The sequence below is a fragment of the Parasteatoda tepidariorum genome, chromosome 12 (genome assembly GCF_982258835.1).
Source record: "Parasteatoda tepidariorum strain Cologne lab strain chromosome 12, Ptep-v5.0, whole genome shotgun sequence".
Taxonomy (NCBI): Eukaryota; Metazoa; Arthropoda; class Arachnida; order Araneae; family Theridiidae; genus Parasteatoda; species Parasteatoda tepidariorum.
The window spans coordinates 28,348,464-28,362,699 of NC_141766.1; the positions used below are offsets into that span (position 1 = coordinate 28,348,464).

At 28.8% G+C, this 14,236-nt stretch overlaps 1 protein-coding gene across 1 annotated transcript in view; it reads right to left on the reverse strand.

Moving 5' to 3' along the window:
* Positions 1-10,788, reverse strand: part of LOC122268880 (uncharacterized) — a 63,344-nt gene extending 52,556 nt beyond the window's left edge. The window contains exon 1 of the mRNA XM_043039669.3: positions 10,654-10,788. The gene's annotated coding sequence lies outside the window, so the exon portion shown is untranslated. The remainder of the gene's footprint in view (positions 1-10,653) is intronic.
* Positions 10,789-14,236: the final 3,448 nt, after the last annotated feature.

Consider the following 14,236-nt stretch of genomic DNA (forward strand, 5'->3'; position numbering starts at 1 on the left):
GTCTCTATCCTGGGGTAGACTGGCTTGTTTCTAGTGTGAAAAAAGTATTTGTGAAAGCCCCTTAGAGTTCAGGTGTTCAAAGAAATTACACCAGGCATTCAATTACCTCCCAAACCAATCCTTACGTGATGGGGAACATGGATTTCAGTAGTCTCATAATACTGCACAAATTTTGAGGAAGTTACTCGAGTCCTTACCAGCTTTTCGAATGAAAAGGCAATATTCATAAGTAAAAGTCTTCTTAGCAGTTCTAAAATAAAAACTGAACTGACTTTTATTTCAACTTATTTTGGGAAGCTCCCTGGAGCTATTGAACACATGGAAAAAAGAAATATGTCTTTGTCCGAGTCACTAAAGATTTTCGACAGTACTATTGAAGAACTAATGTCTGTGCCTGGACCAGCTGGTGACAGAATAAGGAAGAAATGTGAAAACGTCATTTCTGCAAATACAGACTTTGAATGCATCAAGGACATTGCAAAAGTACTTTGCGGTGATACTACAGTAGAACTTACCATATCTCTTACCATGGCAAGTTGTTTTAGGTACGCACCCATAACCTCTGTTGAAGTAGAAAGATCCTTCTCTTTGTTTAAAACTATATTGACTGACAGGAGACAAAATTTATCTTTTGAAAATTTGAAAAAGCATCTAGTTGTGCAACAGCAACCAATTATCAGAATAAATCTGCATACAATATTATTGTAAGTATGAGTTTTCAATTTTTATTTCACACTTACGCAGTTTAGGGTTTTTTTGTGCAATTATATCCACTTCTTTTGTACTATTGCTACGACAGTCGAGTAAGATGAATATGTAGGTATACCGGATACTTCTAGCAACTTTTTTTATACCTTGGATACCCATATGGGCTTTTAGGCATTACCAACTACCATTTTGCTCCAATTTTAAGTGCCTATTTCAAGCTTTTTAAATGCCTTTTTGCCTACCTATTTTTGCATTTTTTATTGCCTGAAATTCCGGGCTTTAGTTATTACATAATACAATGGAAAGTCCCACATCCGGAATTGTTGGATCTTCAGCAAGTCCCGAGACTAGATTTTTCCGATTAATAGGTCTTTAAGGTAAACAAGCATCCTCATTCAATAAAAAATAAAAGAAAGGAGATAATTAACATTAATTCCAATCAGCAAAGAAAAAAATTTATGTGGTTGCGCTATTTTCGCAACAAATTTCTACATAGTTTTTAAAATTGCAATACTTTAATATGCCATCATAATATACTGCAAATTCCATTGAAGATGGCTTTGGAGATTGTTTTGCTCGGCAAACTTCGAATTGCACATTTCATACTCAATTAATGGCAATTCCATGTGGATTTTCAAACGTATCTTTGTCAGTTATTCCTACAGATTTTTATAGTTTTTTAATGGTACAATATCATAGACAGGAAATAATCAATCTCGCATTTGTAGAATTACTTTTTGATGCCCTCGATTTGTGACGATTATGCTTTTCAAATGATCACATATGCGATATATTTTGCAATGTGGGCAGGTACGCATATATTCGTGAATATTTCCAATAAATCATAACTATGATAAATTCCCTGATAAGTAAACTAATTATAATTTACAAAAAATATAAATGTTTCTTAAATTGGAATAATTTTTTCAGTCAATTCAAGGGTTTACTATCAATATTTAGTAAAATCATTAGAATCTGTATCCTAAATACGTAATATTTTATTATGTTATAATAGTTTTAGTATTTCTTCATTCTAGTCTATGCAGTTCAGCATCAATTAAAAGATGGTTTCGAATTTTGGCCTTAGTCATACAAAACTGAAAAATGAACTTTGAGTAAAGAGGGCTTCAAAAATATTTTTTGCAATTGCATGCCTAGAGGAAAGATAACAGGTTTAAAAAAAAACTGTTGGGATTTTTATGGTTTAAATTTTAATTCAAAAGAAAACAATTATAGTTAAAAAGAAAACTTACACAAGAAAATAATAATTTAATCATGAAATGAAAAAAAAAATAGCTTAAATATTTTGTAGTATCATCTTTTCTTACTGGTATTAATAAAGGCTCTTAATTCTTCCTTTGTCTAGAAATCAAATCATACTGGGATCCAAGATGTAAATTATGTTTTCGGTTTTATTTATTAGTTACGTTTTTTTTTTTTTTGTTAAAATAAAGTAAGCTTTTTGCTATCCAACTAATTACATAGACACTATTAAACAATTTTCTTAATAGTTTTTTAAATTGCTTATTAAACTATGCATCTAGTTTTAGTTTTGCTGTGGTCATTAAAATAATCAATCATGTTAAGTTTTATTAAAAAAATTTATAATGGATAATAAGTTAACTTTTATTTCACATTATTTAGTATTTTATCATGATTTCAAATTCCAATGAATTTTTATATTTAAATTATTTACAAAATATTATAATCGATGTATTTGTCTATTTTATAAAACTAGACGGTTTAAACCGTCACGGCAAAAACCTCACTGTCGAAAATGTCAAAAACCTATATTCATATGTGAAATTTAATTAATACATAACATTTATATATTTTTTTATAAAGGATAGTGTTTCTAAATATGTTCTAAAAGAAATAAATTTAAAATTTTGAAGAAACACTTATATTTTGAATAGTAACCAAAATCTTGTACTTTTGAAAGCTATTGTACATTTTTAAAGATAAACATTAGCTTCTTTTGTACATTAGACATCTTTTAAAGAAAAATCTTTTAAACAGGTTGGGCACATGCAACATTTACAATCAGGGAATTTTTGTCTATTTTTAGCTCTTCTAAAGTAAACTGGGGGGAGGGGGATTAGTGAACTGCTTTCAACATACTTTGTTTGGTGGTGGAAAAATGTTCAAAACTAGTTATGTGCTACTGTATGCTGCGAGGAGCAAATGAACTAGACTATTGAAATTTGAATTAAATTTCTACTTCCATCATTTTCATTTTGATTATGTAGTGTGATGCATGTTCTAATTTTTAAAATTATGTATTTAATTAGAGTAATTAAAAAAATTTCCATAATAATTTGTTTACATATTTCATGGATTAGTGACTGTAATGTTCTTCTGTTTATTTTGACTTTAGTGATTGGTTGGTAGTTTTTCAGAAAAATCAGTAATTCTGAATTTTAAATCTTAATTTTTTTTAAATTCATAATTAACATAAGACAATACAAGTTTAAGTGCTTTCTGTTAAATACACAGAGTAGTTAGTGTCTATTTACAGTATATTCAGCCTATTCATTTACTATGCTGAAAATTTAGTTTATCCAAATACAGTAGGGAACCGATTTCATTTTGCTGAATACTATATAGTTTTGTTGAATATCTAAATATTCAGGCTGTTGAATAATTACTTCTTACTTTCAAGATATACATTATTTGTATTCTTAATACAAGTGGAGAAAAAAAATTAAGAGATGAAAATTGTTTTAAAATTATAAGTGTAATAATTATAAATAAATATAATAAACAAACAAAATAACAAAACAAATAACAAAAAATATAATAAACAAAACAAAATAAATATAATAAACAAATAAACGAACAAAAAATAATACAAAAGCTTTAAGAAAAAATTACGCGATGAAGTCTATTATTAAATTATAACCAATTATTCTTTGGAAAATTTTATAAAGTTAAAAATACAAAAAAATTTCGTTAAAAGAAAAATTGCCCTCAAAGCATCTGAACAAACTTGAACGATAAAGGTCTACGGACTAGATGAAGATGAAAAAAATTTTTTTTATTAATAGAACCAAATATCCAAACCCTTTCCTCAACCTCCCCTACAATCTTTACCTTTCCTAAACTGCATAGTTCCATAATCTCCAAAGAGGTGAAGGATTTCTCCATTCATTTAGCAACCACGGGAGAGTTTCATATGGCACTCTAGTTTAGCAGAGTGATAATGGAGAGAATTTTAATAAAAACAAAGTACTATTGTTAAGTTGATAATATTTAAATTGTTTGACGATAAATTTCCGTCTAAATAAAGTGGGTATAAAGGATAGTAAAATAATTTTTAAAAAAATTTTCAGCTTTTTTTTAAAATTCCCTGATTTGTCCAGGTTTTTTCCAGCACAAAAAAAATTCCCTGATAATTCAAGGTTTTCCAGGTGGGTGGCCACCCTGATAATACACTGATATTAAACTTGATTACGATATTCTAAAAGTTCTTTACATAACTATGGAATAAAGTTTTACTACTCTTATTTATGTAAACAATTGAAAGAAACAGCAGCTGTTTTAATCTCTTAATAAATTAAGTTTATTTATTATTTTCTTTCGAATTTTTACTTTTTTATATTCACTTACTCAGAGCTCATTCTAGGCAGAAAAAAGGGCATGGTGCAAAAGTTTAAAGAAAGGGCATTATTACTCTAAAAAGGCAATAATTTCACATTCTATTAAAAACACGAATTCTTTACTCGTTCTATTAAAAAACATTGTCAATTAGTAACAGAATTTTTTTTTAACTTAACAATAAATAGCAAAGCAATCATTAATTACTTATTTTCCTTAATAAATTAACATATATGTCGAGTTAATGAGCTAATTAGCTTAGTAATTTATTTAAAATGCATGCATATATTAATAAAATAATAAAAGTATGTTTTTAAGTGTCTGTAGTTATGATTAAATAATTAAAATGATTAATAATAATTATGATTTAATGATAGTGGAAGTAACTGCAAACTTTCAAAGACAAGTGCAACAATGGGTTGTGATGGCTATTTTTCCTTTCCCATATAAATCTATGTATTGACAGCAATGACAAACTAAATAAAAAGAGTTAAAAATAACAGTTTAAGAAATCCATTGTAGAGTTTGGGGAAAAAGTAAAGAAGGGTTGAGGAAAGAAAGGGCAAAAAGGGTATGGAGTCTATTACATCAGGGCGCTAATTTACTTCAGGGGCAACAGGGTGAATTCTTATGACTAAAAGGGCAGCAGGGTGCTGCGCCCTGCCTAGAATGAGCTGACTTTCATCTGGATATAATACAATTATTTAAGCTAGAATATACAATTATAAATTGTTTGAAATTTTAACACTTAAATACTAGAAACTTTCATCTCTGCAGTTCACTCGCAATCTTACTGCGTTAAGTAAAAAAATTATGGGATCTTTTAATAGAGTAACTTTTCAATTTGATGTAACAAACTGTTTATTGTTAAAAAGCAAAAATATTTGTGCAGCAATTTAAAACTCTCAAAATAAATAATTAGATTGCAACTAAACAAATGATAAGTTACTGTTTGTCTACGATAGGTACTCTGTCCGCCATTCGTCTGGAGGGGTGGCGGGGACTATGGTAACGAGGTATGATTATTTCAAGTAGGGGTGCGGGGTCCCTCTTTAAGACTGGTTTCGGTGGGAGAAAAGGAGACTTCTTTGTTCGATCTATTGTATTAGCCCTAGAGTTAAGAGAAATGAGCATTCGCGCCTGAAACATCGTTTAGAGCGTGTGATTCCTTTTTTTTAATCTTTTCTCTTTTTCAAAAGCTTCTGTTTTAGAAAAAAAATTTATATGTATGTATGGAATATGTATGGAAATTGTATAAAATTGTTTAAAGCAGCTCAATGTTTTATTAATAAATAACTCATCTATAAATTTATCATACATATTAAATTGGTTATTAAGAAAAAAATAAATTTGCTAATAAAAACTGTTTTTAATAAATAGTGAAAAAAAACTGTACAGGTTACAATAAAATATGAATAAGAAAACGTAATTTAAGCAAAAAAAACTTCATATAATTTCAGATGGTTTGATGGGTGCTGATAAAAATCATCGTTGATAGTTTTAGATTTCATCCTAGTTGCGGTCACTTGCTTTCAGTTTCAAAAATAAATAAATAAAATATTTAAAAATTAATAATCAAAACAAAGATATTTAATATTTCTCAGGCACAGATAACGTGAACTATTTTTATTTTATTTATTTCTATTTCTATTTTAAAATCAGAGTTATTAAGTTTAAGCTCTTCACTTTTTCCAGAAAATTCAAGTAATAAAAGAAATTAACTGCTTTAAAAAATGTGCAAGTTTAGAAATTAAACCATCTAACAATCAATGAACATTCATAATAAATATCGTAAAATTAAAAAGTAATATTAAAAAAACCTGTACTACCCTTAATGTCAGAATTTGTTCACTTTTTTTCCTTTGTATTTAAAAAATAACAACTGATTGAATCGAGAGAACTATTTTAAGTAAGAAAGAAATATTCATGCGAATCTTAAAAAAGTTCTTGAATCAGATTAAATAAGTCTCCTACTGGTGGCTGAGTCAGCCAATCTGGTATACTCCCCATACAAGCTATCATCGAAGGCGAAAGAAAAGGAGACCTCTTCATCGAAGCCACCCTCCCTAAAATGCTCTCTTCTTGTTTCCATAGCACCAGACTGCCGCAGACTTTGTGGCGGACAGAGTACCTATCGTAGACAAACAGTACCAAATATCCCTGTGGCAGAATTTCTTCGAGCCATCTGTGACATAACTCTCAAGCACTAATATCATTCTACAAGATACTTTTAATAACAACACACATATATGTAACTAATTTAAAATTACTAAAGCACTGTGTTTACAAAACAACAAAAACTATATAATTTTTTAAAAGTGGAGCAATTAACAATTTTTTATTCTAATATTATGGGTGATAGTCTCGCATTTTGTTGGGGGAGGGGGGGGGAAAGCAAATTATTTCCTTCACACTTTATAAATAATCATCACAAAAAAAAAATTGAAAATCTTGAAATCAGTAGTAGTAATTGTCGAAAAAAAGATAGCCGACAAAATCATGTGAATCAGATTCCTCACAATGAGTGTTCTGTTTACTTAAATGGGTGTTTGGTTTTTGTAATAAATATTTCATAAAAAATATCGGATTCAGAAACTATGGAGAAATATCAATAGCAATAATTGAAAAAAGTTTGATAGAATCATTTGCTTAAAAAGTAAATACTCAAAAGCACGACAGGAATTTGCATATTGTTTGAAATATATCGGGTTAATTAAAAACCATGTGAAAATCAATATCAACAACTGCCGAAAATACAATCGAAACATTACATAGATTTACGAAACTATTGGCATAAATTGACCTCGTTAAAAAGATATTATTGAAATGCGCTCTTTGGCAGAATTTTTTCAGGCTTTCTGCAACAAAACTCTCTAGCACTCATATCCTTCTGCAAGACAGTTTAAATAATAACAAAGATGTACGTTATAGATTTAAATTAACAAAAAAAGCTGTATTAACAAAAAACCATAATTATTTACATTCAATATGTAATATTTTATTATTCTAATATTATAGGCAATATTATCGCATTTTGTTAGGGAGAAAAATCACACTAATTCTTTCCAATACTGCATTTTGAAAATAGTCACATTAAAAAAAAACATGTAACCCTAGCGGTAATTACTGAAAAACAAATTGAGGATGAAGTCACTCGAATATATTTGACTACCGTATACAGTGCAGAACCTCTTATCCGGAAATCAGAAAACCGGAATAAAATTCGGAACCGGAAATTCATTTTCTTCCATTGAAAAAATATTTTTTTCCTGCAAGATTTTGAGCCCATTTTGTTATTTAGAGCATACAGCGTATCGAGTTGACGAAAGAACTGATTTAGAGGACGGATCAAAAGTCGTTTGTAGACGAATCTCACACAAGCACAAATAGCTTAGTACAGAACCCGTTATCCGGAATTCAGAAAACCAAAAAACCGGAACAAAATTCGATGAATTTTTCCGCCATTTTTTTAAAAAATTTTTTTCCCTCATAAAATTTTAGGACTTTTCTTTCTTTTTTGACCATACAATCATTTTGGAAATAATCATTAGTGTATTACTTCATCGTTTTTTCTTCTTTTTAAGATTATTACCAAATATTTTTTTTAGTTTGGTTTAACAATAAAAAAAAACAGCTTTTTGCAGTGTTCAGAAAACCGGAAAAATCAGTTATCCGGAATAGCAATGGTCCAGATCGTTCCGGAAAATCGGTTCCCCAATGTATATGTTATTGATGTTAATAATAACATTAATAACATATATAAGCCTGTATATAATTTTTATTTCATAATTTATTTCCTTATTTAAACTTAAGTGTATTATTATTTATAATTTTTTAAACTATTTCAAAATAAATTTTTAGTTTCGTTTTATAAACATAAAAAAAACGGCACTTTGTAGCGATTCAGAAAACCGGAGAAATCAGTTACCCGGAATCGCGATGATCATGATCATTCCGGATAATCGGTTCCCTACTGTACTTTATTTGACTACCGTAATAAATAATGTCGAATTTTAAAAAACTATACAGAAATCAAAAGCAAAAACTCCCGAAAAAATTTTATTTCACAAATTTTTATACAACTGTATTTTACAAAAAATTCTTTCAAAGAACAGTTTTTGATAAAAAAGAAAGAAAAAAAAACTTAATAGACATGCCTTTTTTCTTTAAAAAAAAAACCTTACCAACCGCCTTAAAAAATATTTTTCATACAATAAAAATCACATTTATAAAATATACAATGACTTTGAAAAGGTTACAGTGAAACAAGTATAATGTATTAACAAGGGCGCCGGCAGCGGGGTGCAAGGGGGTGCACTTGCACCCCCCTGGCTTTTCTTAAACAATTAAAGAGATACAGAAAAAAAATTCGATTATAAAATTTTTTTATTAAAAATATTTTTATTCAAGAACAAATAATTAAGTAATTATTGATACCTAACAATTAAAAAATTGTGTAATCAAACAAGAATTGTAATCGTCTTGTCAGCTGTCCAAATCTGTTTATAACTTTTTCAATGAATTCTGAGTCATCTTTTCTTATGCACACTGAGCATGTACAAACTAATTAATCTCTCGTGAGACATTGTAAACCGATTCCATGTTTTAATGCTTCGCATTGTACTAAAGGTGCGTTTAATAGTGCACATAGTAGCTGGAAGAGTTAGGCCAAATTTGACTGTCTCCCCGCTACAGCTGGATAAAACGGTGTGGCCTGAATAACTAAATCTATGTATTCGAGGGATTCATAGGAATTTTCTCGATTAAAATAGATGAAAAAAATTAACAGATGGAAGTATATGTAATAACAAAGCAAAATGTAACAGAATATTTTTTTTAGGGGGGGGGGAGTAGTTTGTTAGAGGGTTACACCCCCTTTTATATTATTCTGCCGGCGCCCTTGTGTATTAATAATAAGCCTGATAAAGATAATTTCTAAAAATTGAAAAATTTGTTGCATGGAGTTAATGCTCATTTAGAAAATATTACATTCGACGGGGCAAGAAATTGGGTTTTTCTAAAATTAGTATTACCTAGCTTTATTCAATAATGTGGTTTGCGATTCCAAGGAGACAAAAATGATATAAATAATTAATAAAAAAAATAGAAAGGCACTGGTTTGCCAAAGGGAAAACCACAACATACAATAAAAAAAAAAGAAACCTACTCTAATAAAATAACAATAACGTTTAAAAATGTTTAACAGCTCTAAAAGTTTACGCCACTTTTCAATTTAAATATTGTATAAAATAACATTAAAATAATACCAAAGTAACATTAATTAAAGAAAAGAAAAAAAAACATTCGAAAAACGGATTTTTGATTTAAACTTTTTTGTTTCTTTTTTAACATTTCTTACAGTTACGAGCTAAAGCATCTGAAATATTGCATCAATACCTATTATTTAAAATAATACAATAGTTAAATACTTGACACATCTCAGAAAATGGTTAATATTATTAGGTTATTACACATTAATCACTGAATTAATAAAATCAGTTATTTTAAAAACGAAGACAAAATTGGCAATTATAAAGAGAATGAAGAATAAATTGAATTACTTCAGAGAGCATGAAGGAATAATAGGAAAAAAAAAGTCACTCGGGGCAGAACAAGTATATCTTTATAATTAATGAACACAAACTACACGTTTAACAAATTTTAAGAGCACTTGTAATTAAATAAACATAAAAATAAATGTGCATAATTAAAATATGTATATGACCACACTTATCTTCACAGCCAAAGGAAAATTATAAATTAAAAGGTTCAAGTTATTTCTAGACTATTTTTTAAAAAAAAGTTCATTTGAAACGTACAAATTACATATGCATCCCCCTCCGTTAGTTTTTTGTTAAAAAAAAAAAAACATTATCAATGAAAAACTTTTACAAAATATCCCAACCTAATATATTTAAAAATAATAAAAAGTATATAACTCCTAAAAATTTTAAAAAAAAGTACATTTAATGGTTTTAACTATTTTTTTTTTAAAAAATCAGTTGATTTAAAAAAATCATCAAAATCAATCTCAATCTTTTAAATCAATCTTGATTTTAAAAAAAATCAAGTGATTTAAATCACACCAACCCTGGTTGCAGCATATAAATATTTCTCAAATTAATCGTAATGAAACTACTAGTAACTATTGCAAATATATATTTCAAAAAAAAAAGGTAGAGACCGATAGACATTTTGCCCTATCATCCACCTTTAAATTCACATAGAATTAAAACTACCTTTCATATTCATTCGAAGTACATCTACATCTCAGTCAATAAATGTAGAAGTTAAAAATAATCAAACTTATTAATTATAGTAAAAATGAACAATAATTTGCCAACTTACCCACGATGTTTTTTGCTAGTACGACATAACAACAAAACTAATGGCGTAGAAGCACACACACAAATTCGAATGATAAATTCCACTTTCTCCTTATCACAAAACTGACTTGACTGATGACGCACACTACAGGATCGCAGAAACGAGGGAGGGAAGAAAATAAACGAGTTAGAAAAATAAAAAGCCTCCTCCTGTCAGCACGCATGCGCAGATCCCATTGCTAACTGGCTATTAAAATTTTTCCCGCGATGTTTGACTTGACCTTGGTCAAGAGAAACTAAAAGCTTTAGTTTAAAAAATAATCGATGAGGAACTTTCTTCCTCAAAATTTAGAAATATTAAAATATCTCCTCTTAATATTTCAGATAAATAAAAGAAAAAAATCATCATTGATTTTAATTAGGATAAATTAAAAAATAAGCTAAGAACTTTTTGAAATATAATCATTTCCAGTTATTACAATTAATTAATAGAATTTTAAGATTATCCACGATGTTAAATATTGGGTCGTTCATTAAAGGGGACAAAAGTAATAAACTTTTACCATTCAAGTAGTAAAATATTATCTAATTTTTAATTGCAATTACTAAGTTGATTAAAAACGCATTAAAAATTATTTATTTAAAATTACCTTAAGACTGTGACAGCGATCAATTTCTTTTTTCAACTTGATTTCTTTTTTCAATTAAAATATCTTCTCTTAATATTTCAGATAAATAAAAGAAAAAAATCATCATTGATTTTAATTAGGATAAATTAAAAAATAAGCTAAGAACTTTTTGAAATATAATCATTTCCCGTTATTACAATTAATTAATAGAATTTTAAGATTATCCACGATGTTAAATATTGGGTCGTTCATTAAAGGGGACAAAAGTAATAAACTTTTACCATTCAAGTAGTAAAATATTATCTAATTTTTAATTGCAATTACTAAGTTGATTAAAAACGCATTAAAAATTATTTATTTAAAATTACCTTAAGACTGTGACAGTGATCAATTTCTTTTTTCAACTTGTAGATTATGGAGCAAAAAGTGAAACTGTAAAAGTAGTTTCTTTGCAAGGGTGTTTTTATAGCAGAGAAGCTACGTTTACAGTTACCCTTTTGTGTTAATCCATTGTCGGGATTGCTTTTTGAGTTTCTTGTTACAATTTCTTTTTCTAAGAGCAGAATATTAAGTTTAATGACTTGAATTTTGAAAAGTTAATTGTAGTTTGAATGAGCATTATAATGATATATATATATATAAGTATAAAAGATATTTAAATATGCAGACTAGTTTGAAGAATTTGAAATTACGAGTAATTTTGTTTACCCTCTGTTCCGCTAGTTAAGAAACTGGATGCGTTTCAAAAATAATTTGGGAATAACATGAGAAATTTGCGAAAAAGAGTAATTGAAATTTTTAAAAGAGAAAGATTAGAAATTTTATTTTCTACTAGTCTTTTAACATGATGAATTAAACCTTTTTTAGAATAAATTTACAAAGTAGTAACATTCATTTTTTTAACTTTTGACGCAGAATTTTTTAAACATATTTTTCCTTATTTTGTATAGATTTGGGTCAAAATAAGTGACATTTTACATTATTTAACATTTTAATAATTTATGATTATGAAATTCACCAAGAAACACCTGTGCCTTTCTATGTGTTCAAAGTTATATCTTCCAAACACGGCTCTTTTCCAAACAATAATTTTTCAAACTCGCATTTATTTAGATCTAGGAATAGAAATCCAGAATCAAGTATAAGAAAAATTTTCCTTATTGGAGGACTTTTTGATGGAACTAACCTCATTTGCGTTCCCTGGAGAGGAAAATGACGAATACCTCCTACGGTTAGCTTGATTGTAAGGGGACTCGAACCCATGATCCTTCTACCACTGAAGTTATTTTACGGCAGTGCGAGTCGGGTGCGAAATTCGCAAGGATCAGCCATCGTTGTGATTCGAACCCGGTTCACCACATTTTAAGACGAACGCTCTATCACTTGAGCCATTACGGATCACTGAGGATTATTTTATTTTACAATCGTCGTTGTTCATCGAACCCAGTTTTTGGGTTTACGACTACTAATGTTCAACTCCGCAGCCTTGTAATTTTGAACTAAACCCAGAGGACAAGGGAACTCTTGAATCAAGTAGTGAGAGAAATTTACCTTCGTGGAAGACTTTTTGATGGAACTGACCCACATTTGCGTTACATGTAGAGGAAAACCGCGAAAACCTCCCACGGTGAGCCGGATGGCAAGGGAACTCAAAAAGATGCATAGAGTGGCAGATTATTTTACACTCAGCAAAAAATTTTGCTGAGTGTTTGAACCATATATATATATATATATATATATATATATATATATATATATATATATATATATATATATATATATATATATATATATATATATATATATATATATATTTGGAAGACTGAAAAGTAATATCGTTTCGGTGCATGGATTTTATTTTTAATCAATAATGTATTCACCCTAGTTAGAAACAACCTTTCAAGGCTTGATGGAAAAGGGATCGAAATTAATAAGTAGGTTTTTAAGACTAACGAATATTTAATGCGTCGAAACGACATTACTTTCCGGACCCCCTAACATACATATATCCTTAAAAAAAACTTGTGCCTCCCCTCTAAAGAAAAAAAAAATTCGCACTCCATAGCCCGTTTTAAGCAGCAAAAATACAACGAACGTAGCTATATCAATTTCTCGGAATTACCCATGAGTTTAGAGAAATGACTAGAATTGAAGAAAGGATCAATATGGGTTGTCATTTCTCAAAAGAACATGCCTCTTTGCATTCACACCCATGAGGCCCCCCTAGTGAGGTTTAAGAAAACTCGATTCATATAGTGTATAAAAGGGTGTGTGTTATTTCCTCTTATGCCCCCCCCCCCAACAGATTCAATTCATACTACTCTTTCATTTGATTGCTGTAATGCTGCAATTACCAACACTATAACAAAACATTCAAAAGATGTTCTTTTATAGATATAGAACTATGAATGATGCATGTTTTTTATCTGTCTAAGGGGGATAAAAATTTTTGTTCATGTAGAAAGTCAAATTATTTTTTACAAGGGTAATAAAATTCGAGTTCATCTTACAAAATATTTCGCTTTAAAAAAACTTATTATATTCCTATTGTATAGTATATAAAAGTGTTATATTCCTGTTCAATTTGACGGGGAATCGAAAATTTGTTTCCGTTTAAAGAAATTCACACTAAGCGTGTTCACGTTAACGAAGTTTCACTGTAACGAGATATCAATGGTCATCGCAGGGGTCTAATTTTAAAAAAGGAAAAACTTGATACTTGATATACTGTTACAATACTTATCTAAATTTCACATATATGATATAAGAAAAATTTTCTTATCTCTGCTAAATCTGCTCAAAATTATTAATTATTTTATTTTGGTCCGTGTTCTTAATATTGATGGATTTAAATTGATGATGATTCATTAACAATTTTATGAATTGTCTAAAATATTAAAAGAGTCTTTTAAAGACTTCTAAACATTTGGTGGGGAGTGATTTACCTATCCAGGACCAGACTGGAAGTTTGGAGCT